The 16,098-nt window shown below is 44.4% G+C and overlaps 1 long non-coding RNA gene across 1 annotated transcript; it reads right to left on the reverse strand.

Annotated features, from left to right (window-relative positions):
• Window positions 1-3,975: 3,975 nt before the first annotated feature.
• LOC102548160 (uncharacterized) lies at window positions 3,976-14,534 on the reverse strand. Its single transcript, XR_005488415.2, has 7 exons — window positions 14,186-14,534; window positions 10,523-10,627; window positions 9,246-9,453; window positions 5,678-6,577; window positions 5,316-5,567; window positions 4,472-4,559; window positions 3,976-4,139 (listed from the first exon to the last, which is right to left on the reverse strand). It is a non-coding gene; the product is annotated as an uncharacterized LOC102548160 (long non-coding RNA).
• Window positions 14,535-16,098: the final 1,564 nt, after the last annotated feature.

The raw sequence follows: 16,098 nt of genomic DNA on the forward strand, positions 1-16,098 counted from the left end.
ACAGAAGACTCCCCATTGGACCTTGACATGGGTGACAGAAGCCTAACACAAGGCTCTTGTGACAGAAGGACCAACATTATTAAATTAGGTGCTAAGCTGTGAAAAATGTTAGTCTATAATCCAGGCATCTGGAATCCCAACTGCCTTGAAGGTTGCAGCTGGCTACCAGCCAGGATGGGTTTCCACGTGATTGTGGAAAGCGCAAAAGAACTGAACATTATACCAGCCCTTTCACTCAGTCCCAGGGAGCCATGTGAACTCCCTGGAGAATGGAAGAAGCCCATTGGGAGCCTGCCTTTCAGCATATTCCTTCCATAATGTAGTCAGTTGCACTGTGATCATCAGGCAGTGAATATGGGATCGCGTAGTTTAAGGTGTTGTAATGTGTTCTCCCGACTCTAATGAAGAGACACAACTGAAACAGTTTAGTTGTTTTTGCCTACTGTGAGAGAGAAAAAAAAGATATACGTGTCTGTGCTGAGTGTGTGTGCATGCGCAGCGGTGGTGATGATAACAATGACAACGATGACAGCAGTGATGAAATGATGAAGAAGATGATAATGATGACAAGGACGATGATGATGATGACGATGACGACGCTGATGTGGGCAAGTATAGTCATACAGGCACATGGGTACACACACCTGCTGCCATCAAGGCTCAGTCGCACGTGTGGTTCCCTCCCCCAAGGTAAGTGGTGTGAACTGACCTAGGATAAGATGTCAAATTTTCTCTCAAGAGGACAGGAAATACTCGTGCTGTTGTATAGCAAGTGGCAGACTCTGCAGTGAGTTTCTAAAATCAATAACTGTAAAGCCAGGCCACTGCTGAGTAAACAAAAACAGCCAGGATATCTCCAATGGTAGGGCGTCTTCTGAATTCCCAGTATCTTTAGTTTGCAATGAAGAAATCACAGGACACGCAGAATCCACAAAGCAACAGCAGCGTGGATAAGTCAGAAGGGAGGCCTAGTAACGAAAAAGGAGAAATCATTACAGGAAGGGATTGAGGTCTTCATTTATGTTTTTCCTAGTCTCTTGATGAAGGAATAGCGCTGGGGAGGGGTCTTTTCTCCTTTTTTAAAGGTTTACTTCTTTTTCTATTGAGAAATTTTCTTCCATACAATATGCTTTGATCATGCTTTCCCCTCCCCCAATTCTTTCCAGATTGTCCCTATCTCCATACCCACCCAAGTTCAGGGTTCAGGTTCTCTTTCTAATCTCTCTCTCTCTCTCTCTCTCTCTCTCTCTCCCTCCCTCCCTCCCTCCCTCCCTTCCTCCCTCCTCCTTTTTCTTTCTCTCTCTCTCTTAATCTCTCTTTCCTTTCTCTCTCTCTCTCCATTACTCCTCCCACCCTCCCTCCCTCCCCCAAAAAATGAAAATTAAAACAAACCAAAAATATAAATAAATAAAAAGCAAACAAAAAACCCACTTAAAAAAACATAGTGTCTGTTTTGTATTGGCCAACTATCCTGTGCCTGATCTAGAATGTGACTGATATGCCCAGTGACACTCCACGAGAGAAAATGGATTTTCCCTTTCCCAGTAAACATCACTTGCAAATAGCTCTTTAGTTAGGGCTAGGACTCTACCTGGGTCCATTTCCCCTTCTCGGTGCTGGGATTTTGTCTTGTTTGAACTTGTGCAGGTTTTGTGGGCTTCACAGTCTCTGTGAACTTACATGTAGATCAGTCCTGTTGTGTCTGGAAGACATTGTTCCTTGGAATCACCCGCCATCTCTGGCTCTTACGATCTTTCTGTCTCCTCATCTACATAGCTCCCTAAGCCTTCAGGGAAGGAATTTGACGAAGACCTCCCATGTGGGACTGAGGGCCTCCAAGTCTCTCACTCATTACTTATGTCCAGTTGTTGGTCTCTGCTAATTCCCATCTACTGCAGGAGGAAGCTTCTCCAATGAGGGTTGAATGATACACTCATCTATGGGTAGAGCACCATGTCGTTAAAAGTCATTTACGTTCTGTTTTGTTTCCTCAAGCAGTTGAAACTGCTACCTCATAGTCAAGGCAGAGAGATGGTCAGAAATATTGGAGAAATGTTGCTTTGTAGGACTCGATATCCCACACAAGAACACTGACACTAAGCCCTTTTCTTCCACTGCTATTTCCCTTCCTGTGTATCCCTTTCCATTAAGTGACCCTTTCTGGATAGCATTTTCAACAAATCGTGCTGGTTCAACTGGAGGTCAACATGTAGAAGAATGCAGATCGATCCATGCTTATCACCCTTTACAAAGCTTAAGTCCAAGTGGATCAAGGACCTCCACATCAAACCAGATACACTCAAACTAATAGAAAAAGTGGGGAAGCAACTCGAACACATGGGCACTGGAGAAAATTTCCTGAACAAAACACCAATGGCTTATGCTCTAAGATCAAGAATTGACAAAAGGGATCTCATAAAACTGCAAAGCTTCTGTAAGGCAAAGGACACTGTGGTTAGGACAAAACGGCAACCAACAGATTGGGAAAAGATCTTTACCAATCCTACAACTGATAGAGGCCTTATATCCAAAATATACAAAGAACTCAAGAAGTTAGACCGCAGGGAGTCAAATAACCCTATTAAAAATTGGAGTTCAGAGCTAAACAAAGAATTCACAGCTGAGGAATGTCGAATGGCTGAGAAACACCTAAAGAAATGTTCAACATCTTTAGTCATAGGGAAATGCAAATCAAAACAACCCTGAGATTTCACCTCACACCAGTGAGAATGGCTAAGATCAAAAACTCAGGTGACAGCAAATGCTGGCGAGGATGTGGAGAAAGGAACACTCCTCCATTGTTGGTGGGATTGCAGACTGGTACAACCATTCTGGAAATCAGTCTGGAGGTTCCTCAGAAAATTGGACATTGAACTACCTGAGGACCCAGCTATACCTCTCTTAGGCATCTACCCAAAAGATGCCCCAACATATAAAAAAGACACATGCTCCACTATGTTCATCGCAGCCTTATTTATAATAGCCAGAAGCTGGAAAGAACCCAGATGCTCTTCAACAGAGGAATGGATACAGAAAATGTGGTACATCTACACAATGGAATATTACTCAGCTATCAAAAACAATGACTTTATGAAATTCATAGGCAAATGGATGGAACTGGAAAATATCATCCTGAATGAGGTAACCCAATCACAGAAAAACACACATGGTATGCACTCATTGATAAGTGGCTATTAACCCAAATGCTTGAATTGCCCTAGATGCACAGAACACATGAAACTCAAGACAGATGATCAAAATGCGAATGCTTCACTCCTTCTTTAGAAGGGGAACAAGAATATCCTTGACAGGGAATAGGGAGGCAAAGATTAAAACAGAGGCAGAAGGAACACCCATTCAGGACCTGTCCCACATGTGGCCCATACATATACAGCCACCCAATTAGACAAGATGGATGAAGCAAAGAAGTGCAGGCCGACAGGAACCGGATGTAGATCACTCCGAGAGACACAGCCAGAATACAGCAAACACAGAGGCGAATGCCAGCAGCAAACCACTGAACTGAGAATAGGACCCCCGTTGAAGGAATCAGAGAAAGAACTGGAAGAGCTTGAAGGGGCTCGAGACCCCATATGTACAACAATGCCAACCAACCAGAGCTTCCAGGGACTAAGCCACTACCTAAAGACTATACATGGACTGACCCTGGACTCTGACCTCATAGGTAGCAATGAATATCCTAGTAAGAGCACCAGTGGAAGGGGAAGCCCTTGGTCCTGCCAAGACTGAACCCCGAGTGAACGTAATTGTTGGGGGAGGGCGGTAATGGGGGGAGGATGGGGAGGGGAACACCCACGTAGAGGGGGAGGGGGAGGGGTTGGGGGATGTTTGCCCGGAAACCGGGAAAGGGAATAACATTCGAAATGTAAATAAGAAATACTCAAGTTAATTTAAAAAAAAAAAGTGACCCTTTCTGAGCCTCAGTGAGAGAAACACAAAAACTTAAACACTCACCCTTATTTCTTTTATCAGCAGACAGTATTTTTAACTAAAAACCAGCTTTTTGGTTGGCTGGGGGAAGTTTAGCGGCCCATGTGTAGGAGTTGGACACCCTCTGCTCCTCTTGCCTGTATTGGTGTTGGGTGGAGTCTCAAGATGGAGGCTGCAGCATTCCGAGCCTAATGTTTCAGAGACAGACAAGTTTTTCTCTGTTGTACAAAACCAACCTCCCACAATTGAGTTTATTTGGACTAATTTGCTTACATTCTTAGCCCTCGGTGACATACAATGACCTGGGCCACATGGCGACTGGAACTGAGGACTGGGGCTGGCTATGTGGCTTGAGAATTTAAGGAAACTTTCACAAGTGAAAGGTAAGGTCATTACCAGGCAAGGGAAAGTGGATTGGAGGTAGATGCGTGCAGGGAATGTCTACTAGGCGTCCAAAGGCTCAAGGCTTGAGTTTTAGTCTTGGCTACTATAACAAAACACCACAGGATGTGTGACTTACACAACAATACAGTTTCAGAGCCTAGAAACTCTCATTGGCTACCAGCAGGTTCTGGTGAGGGTCTTCTTGATTTGAGAAAGCCATCTTCCTGTGGTAAAAAATGTAAGAGAAGAAATTTGCTCTCTGGATCATCTGCCTTTCAATGGTACCAGTCTCATTCACAAGGTCTCCGACTTTCTGACTAATTATCTGCCCAGGCCCATCTCCAACAACCAGCAGGCTGTTTGTAAGTTTCTATCCATGAATTGTACAGGCATATACACAGACAGGTGACAGCAGACTAAAGAAAACACCGAATCCAATGAACGAGTGAATGACCACGTCTGAGTATTACTGCTCAACATGGATCCCTCAGACTCTGCACCAAGGCCACTGTTCCTACACTGCCTTTCCCTGTCACCTGACTCCTGTTCCAGCCTTTACACAAAGTCATCAAATGTTCCCTTCTGTCCCAATGTTGGGAACGGATAATAATAAAATATACCTAGGACATCTGGTCTCAGATGATTCATGAATTTCCTTACGTGCAAAATACAGAATCTTCCCTAGGACCCACAGATCTCTTCCCATTACAACATGCCCAGACTTTTGTCATTTCCCTAAACTGCACACATGGCTGAATCACCTTGGGTGTAATTGCTGACCTCAACTACAGCTTCCTGTCATCTATAGATCTGTGACGTTGCCCCACATACCCACCAACAAGAGTAGTCTCAGCATAGCATCCACACACACTCCAAGCTACAACAGAGATCCTAGCATAACTACTGAAGACATTCCTGCTCAAGAAGAGGAAGACTGGGAGACACAAAGGAATGATTACGCAAAGATGTATCTGGCTTACTGAACGTTGGAAGTCCCTTGGATCCTCCATGGTTCCTGGCTCTGTAATTTGGGATCTCAGTTCCTCTCCAAGTTATCCTTCCTCACCCAGGTAAGGTAGTGTGTCTTTGCAGTTGAATGGTTTTCTCAGCTTGACTCTTTCCAGTAAATTTCTGAGCATGCCACGGACTCTTTTCTTCTTGATTCTATCCCCTTTGGATACGAGCTGGAAGTAGCTATTCTGAGTTCGTTTTCCCAAAGACCTTGTTTGCTCCTGTGTATTTCATTGGGCCTCATCAAAATCAAATGCATTACTCTAGGACAGAGGTATAAGAACAAAGATACAAGACACAGGCAGGGGTGGGATATTTGCAAATTGCGTACCTGACAAGAGACTGATATCCAGACCACAGACAAGAAGGTCAAATCTCAGACTGGAGAGATGGCTCAGCGGTTAAGAGCATCGACTGCTCTTCCAGAGGTCCTGAGTTCAAATCCCAGCAACCACATGGTGGCTCACAACCATCTGTAATGAAATCAGATGCCCTCTTCTGGTGTGTCTGAAGACAGCTACAGTGTGCTTATATATGATAAATAAATAAATCTTTAAAAAAAAAAGAAGGTCAAATCTCAATAAGAAAACAATCTAATTTAAAACTGAGCAGAAGAGGAGCTGTAGATGACATAGAAGTACAATAATTACTAACAGCCATGGACGTGCAGATTATAATAGTAGACTGCTGCTTCTGCCTGTTGGACTCTCCTGTCTTGGCTGACCACAGCAAGTGTTCATGGAAAGCTGAATCTATACAAGGCTTTCCCGGGGCTCCTGATGAACTTAGTTCTTTGTCCTTGCCCAGGGGCACACTTGGCAAGGTCCAGTCTGAGCCTAAGACCAGGGCCTCAAAGGAATTAATGTTTCAGTTCCTGGAAACTTGGTTTATTCCCCAAAAGAGACTGGAGTTATCATTCCCAAAGCCACTGTGGGCTCAGTCTGTGATGCCCTTGAGATAGCCTGTGTTCCCCTTGTATTACCATGTGTCCTTGATTAGGCCCCACTTGACTCTGTCCCATTGGATGCTAACTTTTCACTGACTCAGTTCCATTTTCCCCTGTGAATAGTATATAAATAAGATGCTGAACTTCTTAAGTTTGCTTGGCATAAGTCACAGTTTAAGAAAGGCCTTCTGAACTCACCTGTTTTATCTTCTTTACCTCTGATCCCCGGCCCCTCTTGCTCAGGACCCTGTCACTGAAGAATGATGTGATGGTCCCAGTCAAGTGCTTGTGAGAAGGAAGAGCAAGGAGAACACCAATGATGGTGGCAATGTGAGTGGCCCCGCTGCTTTGGAGAAAGTTTAGCAGCTTCTATAGAAGTGGAACACTCTACAACTTTTCTTAATTAGCTATGTTCTGGTATCCCCTACCCCTGCATTTCCAGCTTGACCCCATGCTCCTGCACCATGGATAGCTCCCATACCTGCACCTGCACCTGCACCTGCACCTGCACCTGCACCTGCACAAGCTCCTAAAGATGTAAGGGGTGGAGGTATAACTCCCACAAAAAGATCTTCTGCTCCTCCCACCTTAAGGCTGATCCCAGACAGCCCATGGCTATATCAGCAAAAGAACATCTGGCCAATGCAAGTCACTCTGACAGATGTGAGGGAATCTCACAGCTATTTGTAGACAGAACGAGTTATACAACCCTGGGTTCATTTTCATATAGCCCTGAACTACCTTCTCCATTTTTTCTATGAAGCATGTGAATAATGATAAAAGCTAATGACTCAAGCACAAACACACACACACACACACACACACACACACACACACACACACACACATTAAATAAAAGGCTATCAACAGACTGAGTCACTACACTCCCAAATATTCATTCAAGAAAATGGAGTGCATTCTGGGACTTGGTCATCATTGTTCATAAGAGCTATATTTCAATATGAAGTTTAAATAATCCAAACCTCCACTAACAGTTAAAGAAATAGGCAGTTTGTGGAATAATGACACAATAGACTACTACAAAGCAGCAAAGAAGAAGTTGACACACACAACATGAATGAATATCAAAGTAATTATGCTTTAATGAAATAAGAAAAACAAAACAAAGTTACATAATATTACTTCCACGTACTGCTAGCCAATGCTAGAGAACCTGAAGTGTCACACAGCCAATAGGAATTGTCACAGATGCATACACACCAATATTTATTGAATTAAACCAATAGGGTCTTATGCGTGGAGTAAGCTTCCATGAAGCTATTTTAGACCTTGAGTGAACCCGTGCTGCTGCAAAGGTGAGAGATGCTGGAGGGTGAGAGGCTACACTTCCTTTCCCAGTTCTCAGACCTGGTGAGATCTTCTCAGAGTGGGAATGAGGAAGAAGCTGCTTTGTGACAGGAAGTGTGAGACACCACTAATGCCCAGCCACACCCCAGGTTACCCCAGAGTGGAAAGTAACACAACGTCTAAGGATGGGTGAAACTTACCTTTCTAGAGAGAAGGGGAGGGAAGCTGGAAGTTGACCTACAATGGGTCATCTCAGAGGCTTGTAAGAAGCCCTCTGCCAGCCTCCTCATGCACATGCCCTCTGTCCTTCTTTCCTTAAAAGAAAGTCCTCCACTTGTCTTTCACACCCCCCTCCTTCCCCTGGCTCTCCCTCCTTTTCAATTGGTGTATTTCAATGTACACAGTTCTGGGTTTTACACAACTACAGAGTGTTCTTGGACCACACCCCATCATGTCCTTCTGCATTCCCTTTTGTCCCTGTCCCTTCTCCATTAGTCCCCTCCGTTCTCTTAGACAGAATCGCTTCTGCTTTCATGCATGAAGATTTTTTGATAAACTCAACACAGACACAGCACCCCTGGGGACATCTCAGAGGCACTTGAACATCCCTGTCCTGTGAAGCACTGTTCCCAAGCAAAGTAATGGAAGCAGAGACACTGTCTATCAGCAGAAGGAAGAATCAAGAAAGCATGTTATGCACCCTTGTCCTCTCCTTACATTTACCCCAGACCACTGGTTCTGATGAATGTGTGGTTGGTTCTAAGTCCATGTCCTGGGGAAGATGGAGGGAACTGCCAGGCAGAGTGTGGTACAGAATGGGAGAGACACAGAAAACGAGAAGCAAGACAGCTTTAGAGGCAGCCCCTTACTTCCTTTTAAAGTAATTTTGTTTTTGAGGTTATAATATAATTATAATCATTTCCACCCTTCCCTTTCCTCCCCCCAACTTCTTCAGACTTCCATATACCCCTTTCTTGTTCTCGCTTAAATCCATGAAGCTCTTTGTCTTTAGTTATTGGTGGTGATGGTGGCAGCAGCAGTGGTGTGAGTGTGTGTGTGTGTGTGTGTGTGTGTGTGTGTGTGTGTTTCTAAATGTATAAATACAACATACTCAGTCCTTATAATGTGACTTGTATATCTTTAGTGATGTCGTACTTCTTGATAATTTCTCCATGTTGCTCTTTTTCTGGAGACAGAAAGGGAAATGATTGTTTCTTTCAGAAAGAGAAAGGCCAGTGTCCTCGCCTGCTCTATCATCTCTAGGGAAGCTGATGAGGAAAGTCAGTGACTCGAGCACAGCCTTTAGTGTTTGGGAACATGATGCTGATACATCCTGGGGCACAGGTATCTTGACATCACCATCCTTTCCTGCATGCTGCAGGATGTATTAAGGGTTGCAGGATGTAACTTGGAATCAGAGGTTTGATAGGTCTATTGAAGACAATGTGTCAGGTTTGGTACCATAGCAACCCCTGCTTTCTCTTCCGGTCTGTTCTGCTCTCTACCAGGTCAGCATATTCCCAGCGTGAAAACTCACTAGCTTCTTGGGTTTGTTGTTCATCCCGGAGAAGCTTTGGGTTATTCTTGGGCACAATAATTGTTGTAAATTTGCTAATTCAAATGTGTGTTTATCAAGAAAACTTACCTTGTCAGCTTGAGTTTGAGCTGGTTTTGTCAAGGGCACTGCTGGCTTCTGGGAGTTCTCCCTTTGAAGAATGGAAGGCTTACTCCACTCGTGAAGAGAGCCAAAGATGTGAGTGTTATCTTCCTTAACAGAACTCAGTCAGATGGAGGTGGGTATTGAAGGTCTTCCTTGAGCAAGGTCAGGAGCAGGGCTGTCAGGGGCAACCCCTCTAGAACAGGAAAAAAGAAAAAATGGGCAAAGAACATCTGGGTTTGCCCGTGTGCAACGCTCATTGGAAATACGCAACATGGTGTCCATGTTCCATGCATAGAGATGGTACAACATAGAGGCAAGCAGCTTAGCTTGAGAGTCAAACCATCCCGTTCTCCATGCCAACATCGCTTTCCCATTGGGTATGGAGCTTTAGACCACTGGGAGCATGAGGTTAACTAGGATAATGGCTAGAAGGTGCTCAACCCACTGCCTGGCACAGGGTAAGGGACAAGACCAGGTAAGTGGTTGTTTGTGTCCCCAGTTCTTGCTAGGACTTCAGGTGAAGTCCATCCTCACTTCTTATTAGTACGTTGCCATCATTAGTTAGCAGAGATGACAGGAAACTCAGCTGGTTTCCTAGCCAGGGACTCAAACGTCTAACCTTCTGCAAGCCCGCTGTGCCTGGAGGAAAGCCAGAACAACCTTGCTTGCACTACATGGTTTTCACAGCTGTCTCTAGGCAACTTTGAGTCAAAACTCTGATTGGACTATAATTCATCACATACTTACCGCCATGGGAAATGGGAGAGGTGGGCAGGTCTTCAGCTTAATACAACTGTACAGGACCCTTCTATGGTCTACAGCCTCCAAACACAGGGCTCAAGAAAACTCTATAATCCAGCATCAAGCTTACTCTGTACCATGGGGGTTAAGCCTTACTTTCTCTCATATTTGCTGTGCAACATTGATCTGCAGATAGTAGCAAGTGAGTGGCTTGCACTGTGTCTGATGCCTCTAAAACCTTTGATTGATTGATCGATATTCCTTAATAGAGTTTAGGTTTCACTAGGTATCCCAGGCTAGTTTCAAATTCACAATCCTCTTGCCCAAGCCTCCAGAGTGCTAGGATTACAGACATTCACTCCCATACCCAGCCCAACTCAGAAATTATTGAAAACCAGTTTCACTCTATTCCCAGGCAGCCCCAAACACTCAACAGCAAAGTATGTCTGACTGCATAGGCCACAAATATATCCTACCTTGGCCTCACACACATTTGAAGGCACCAGACGGATAAAACTCACCTTCATCCACCTGCCTTGTTCTTCAGGAAGCTGAGAAGGCATTCCGGTTTGCTGGGTCCTAACATGCTCACAAGGGGTCCGCTCCAGAACTCCCCACACCAACATCTGTATTTTGGAGAGATTATTAAAAGCAAGCTCTGGCCTCTGAAACCAGGCCTTCCCTCCACCTCATGCCCCAGGAAGCACTGGCTAGAGGACTGGGGAGAGTCAGGTCCCCACTCCTTAAGATCAGCTGCGGTCTGAACTTACAAACAAAAGGGGGTTTGTTTTGGTTTTTGGTTTGGTTTGTTTTTTGTTTTGTTTTCCTGATGGACACAAATCCTTAAACCTTTACCAGCCCATCATTGCTTCAGAGCCATGACACAAATTCTTCCCAGCCAGGAGCAATGTCCTCATCAGTGTGCAAACATTTACCCTGCTATGAGAACCAGGAGCATGTCAGATGGGTCCATATGCTGCCTGTGGGAGCACGGGCCTTTCCATTGCCTTGCCTTTGAACGTTACAGCTGTCATCGTAGAATTTTTCATTTGCCAATAGAACCTTTAATCTACCTATAAAATATGATTCACATAATGAATCCAGGTATTTCACCCGGTGCTAAAATCCAAAAGCAATTAGCCTTTTTGTTTATTTCACGCGGGAGTTAGACTAAAAGCTGAATGAACGTGCAGGAAAAGAGCCAGGCATTGGTCCAAATGTCTGAGTGATGCACTAATTAAATTGTATAACAACACTGCTATCTTTATACATATAGTTTATTACAGGTTGGGGAATTGGCCCACAATGCTTTCCAAGGCAGCCTTCACAGGAAGCCCTTCCTTAAAATGGAGTTTGCGAGTTAACTTTGGATGAGATTGGAAAAGCTTGGTTAATTTGTCTCCTTTCTCGCTGCCAAAATATATTAATCAGGGGCATTTTTAAGACTTTTTACTGTGTATTCACTAAATAAACATGATGAAACTCGGGGTAGGTGGCAGGGATAATATGAAATTAACAAGACCTAGCCCAGGTCTTGCAAAATGTTCAGCCAGCATCAACCTGTCAGGGAAGTGGGTTTGAGGAAAACAGGTGTCCCTTGGGATGACCTGGCGTTAAGAGGGGAGCCCAGGAAGCAGGGTTTGCATTTCCTGGGGGTGACTGGGGCTCTCTAGAGTGAGTTATGTGTGAGAGCTTCTCTCTCATTCCCTTCCATAACTTTCCATAAGAAGCTAACACAGCATGTACCATTAGCTTGTTTTTAAACATCTACTGTTTGCCACAAAGGCCTAGAAAGAAGAGAAACAGGGAAAAAAAATATTCAGTGTGTGTCAAGGTTTTCTGAGTACCAAAGCCACGTGTGCCTCATTAACTCTCAGTGGGACAACCAAGGGGAGTACGGTGTGCCAGAATGATGCTTCTCAGTCATGAGGTAGCATTCGAAGCCTGGCGTCCGGTGCTTCTCTCACACATCGTCTCTTAGGAATTAAACATCTGAGTGCAAGTGTGGCCTCCTACATCTCACTCTACAGCAACATCCTGAATGCTCGAGTTGGGAGCTTGTCTGGTAGTGTACAAAACGGCATGTGTGTGAGTCACAGCCTGAGTCAGGAGGTCAGGCTGGAGCTCTGTCCCCATCACTGACGGGTGTGTGACTCTGTGCAGTCCAAGCAGCCACCACAGCCATGTCAGGCAACAACAACACCACACAAGCTACTTCCAGTTTTCCATGCCATTGGCCCCTGCCTGACTACAAAACGCCAAGCGTCACACACTTTTTAAGGCTATGAATTTACCCACAGGTCTTCAGACAGAGTGAAGTGCGTGGCTTGTGGAAACTAAGTCGGTTAAGCATTCCTTAGCTGATTTTATTCATGAGAGAAGTTAGTTAAGCTAACATATCCTCAGTGCTTTATAACATCCTGCTAGGATGATTCTCACATCCTACCTACAAGAATGAAAAGATTAAGGAAGCTGTTCAGATACAGAAATACCTCATCCTGGTGTCAAAGCGCCTCTCCATTATCGGTTATAATGAAAGCTCTTTGGAGTGAGACTCACACAGAAGTATGCCCCAGAAAGAGGAGACAAACTTTCATGAAGATAGTCCACATCGTCATGGTCATTTCACATTCGGTATGGTACATTTTGGGAAAAGTAATGGAGTTAAGTCTTGTCTATCGACTGACTCCCATAATATGGTGTGTTCCCCTAGATTCCATTTCCAGTTTCACGAGCACTCGGGACCCTCTGTTTTTGTGCCCACCAGGCCACCTACTTTGCCAGGACTCAACAGTACTCTGAAGGAGAGTAAGTTTCAAGTCCTGCTGAGAAAAGTTCTCTAAATCCACCCAGAATCACCTGAGGAGGTCAGTGTTTCCAAAGTTCAGGGTGTTTCAGTTGTTCCCATAGAACAGAAAGGGCAAATTCTCAACTTCTTCATCCAGAGAAATAGGGCCAAGCTAATAAGCAGTCTTGACTGTCCTAAAATAGCCATGGCTAGCCCATGCTAGCCCATTCTCTAGTGTCATCCCACTGCCCTGGGAAAGAAAGTCCTTACCCTCTGTGGTCTGAGGTACACAGGGCTCTCTCATTCTCTTCCAGGACCCCAAGAAGAAAATCTGAAAGGGACACCTAGAGAAGCTAAGTTCTCATCCCCTATGGGAAATGTCTTAAGTGCCTGGCAGGACAGCAAAGGCCAAGTTCTATGAAAGAGAAAGAAAACCCATGTACTTCTCTGGACATCTATTTGTGTCTTGAAAATGGGCTACCTATGGAAGTGTAAGGCAGAGGGAGACCACAGCTACTGGTGGCATAAACATTTTGTCACCAGCTTTCGAGGCAAAAGTGTCAGGTCTCGCTACCTTCATATGGCAAGCATTCTGAGTACCCATCTGCAAGTTGTGACAAGGCTACCCAACCCCTCTACTTTCAGAGATCTCTAAGGGAATTCTCATGTTCTCCACAGATGTCCTTCGCCTCTGGCAAATGGCCTTACTCTAAACCACTGGTTTTCTTCAATTCTCCAAGTTCCCCATAACCATCTGTAGAAATTTCTCAAGCCTTCTCAACTTCCATCACCTCAGTTCCATTCAGGCAGACATAAGTCCCTTCAGGACTGTTGTAAGACATTACCCTGGGCTCCCTAGAACAAGCCTATCTTCTGGATCCTGACCAGACCTCTCACATCAGATGCTAAAACAGATACCCAAAAGATCTCCAGATTTCTCTCTCACCTCTGAACCTAGAACTCCACTCTCCCTGAGCTAGACAAAGATGAACTCTCAACGGAGAACCAGTTATTCTGTTAAAAGAAAACGCACACACAGCCCAGTCAGGCCTGTTCCAGTAGTCAGCAGGCACCTTTCAAGAATCAGGCAAAAACATGAACCTAGGACGCACCTACATTTATAAAGGCAGAAAGGTATTTCTGTTAAATTCCGAGGGGATAACCATTCAACCATTCAGTCCCCATGTTTCATTCAATTCGCACTGGTGATTAGAACACTTGGCATCTCCTGCCAAAGCCCTGCCACCAGGCTTTTGGAGGCTACACAGGTTTCCACCATGACAATGGATAAGCAAGGTTAAGTCACTCAGAACAAGTTTGAAATTGTGTGCTAAGAAGTTCAGCAGGACTAGAAGGCTCTTGGGAGCCATAAGTCAGTGTCTTCAGACTCACTCACCTGTCCTCAGTCCTCCCACGTTCTCCTTTATCCCTGCCCTCCAAGGGTCAGCAGTCCACACGAGGCAGGGCACTAGTACACCCCTGAGGTCTCCAATAAATGTTCTGACCCAACTCCCACGGCAGCACAGAACTGAGAGAGATACAGATGGGATGAAGGAACATTTCTTAAACATTACGAAGACAAAAGAAAACTCACTGTTAAAACATTGTTAGGAAGATAAAACAAAACCTACAGATCAAAATGCCACCAAAAAAAAAACTGTCCAAAGCTATTCAAATCACCTTAAATTTTTGTGGGTTTTAAAGTAAAAGTCCTCAGCAAAGTCGGTGAAGAGGCCATTTGATGATATTTGAAATATAATATGTAAATACCGAAATATTAGGGACAGGAAAAACTGACTTCTATAATAAAATATTTAAAATAATCATGACCTGCAAAATATGCACAAATGTAGGAGTGTTTGTTCTTTTAAGACAAAGATCAGTTAACCATTTATTCAACACTACTAGCGGCTTCTACAAGCCAGCTCTCTGTAAGCACTTGAGAAACACGGGAGAATGACGCTGACCCTTGGCTCACCGGGTAGCACTTATGTGAACTGTACAGTGTATGATCACGTGTTAGACGATACTAAGCACAGTGGAAAGCCAAAGGAAATCCGTAACAGAAGGAGAAACTCTAAATTGTAGGAGGGACAATGGTAACTGCATGGATAATTCTGGAAAATGGTATTAACCGAATGTATTCAAGGAAAACGTCTAAAATGCTCATTGACTCTGCTTAAGACAGTCACATAATTAAAGATACTTAAGGCCAATAACCCCCAAAATGTGTTTAAAAGACAAACTGGCATGTTTAATAAATTCAACCAACATGCCTGCCTCCTTGTATTTGTGTAATAAAAGGGTAAAAGGCCCCATTCTAAATCTATGCCAAGAATGAGTCTATGACCCTACCTCTGGGACAAAATTGCTAGAAACTTCTAATTTATGTATGAGCACACTGTCACTGTCTTCAGACACACACCAGAAGAGGGCATCAGATCCCATTACAGATGGTTGTGAGCCACCATGTGGGTGCTGGGAATTGAACTCGGGACCTCTGGAAGAGCAGTCGGTGCCCTTAACCGCTGAGCCATCCTGCCAGCCCTGCTAGAAACTTCTAAATGTAAGCCTTTCTTGCTGTATGTAGAAATGAGAAAAGAACATAAATCAGTCAGTAAATCAGTCAGTCAGTCAGTCCCCAGCTGCTTCATGAAATGGAGGGAGAACTCTAAGTCACTACAGAAAGGAAATGGCCACAATTTCTAATGTGGTCCTTCCTGTGGATCCTGAAGAACAAACAGGTCCCAAAGTTGAGGATGGGACCCAGATGGAGAGTCAGAACATGCGGGAGACAAATATTCTTCATTTTGGAGGCTCAGCAAAAAGTAGCTATTCAACATGTTTAATTAATAACTTTTATTTGCCTTTATGTAGAATAGATTCTAGGGCATGTTTGTTAGAAGTCAGCATGGTTTCATCTGTGGCCAAGGGAACGCTATACAGGCTATCCTAGAAGCAGATCTGCTGATCACTGATGCAGAATTGGGCAGGTAAACTCGATTCTCCTAGGAAGTAACCAGACAGGAAGCAGGAGAAAGAATCTTCATCTAGGAGCTACAGACCCTGAGTTCAGGGCTCATCAAGGGTCTTCATCAAAATGCAGAGTCTGGTGTAGAGGTCTGAAGTCTATGGTTTTAGATTTCCAGAAAACCCCCAGGGTAATACTGACACTACCTGCCTATGCTAGGAACAGCAAGTTTTGTATGGGATCTACAAAAGGCTGTGGTCTCCTTGAAATGGTTCCCAGAATGTTCTGTACACATGTGAATTCTCCGCAGAGAGAACAGAACTGCCATCAGACCGTCG

This window comes from Rattus norvegicus, chromosome 8, assembly GCF_036323735.1.
Source record: "Rattus norvegicus strain BN/NHsdMcwi chromosome 8, GRCr8, whole genome shotgun sequence".
NCBI lineage: Eukaryota > Metazoa > Chordata > Mammalia > Rodentia > Muridae > Rattus > Rattus norvegicus.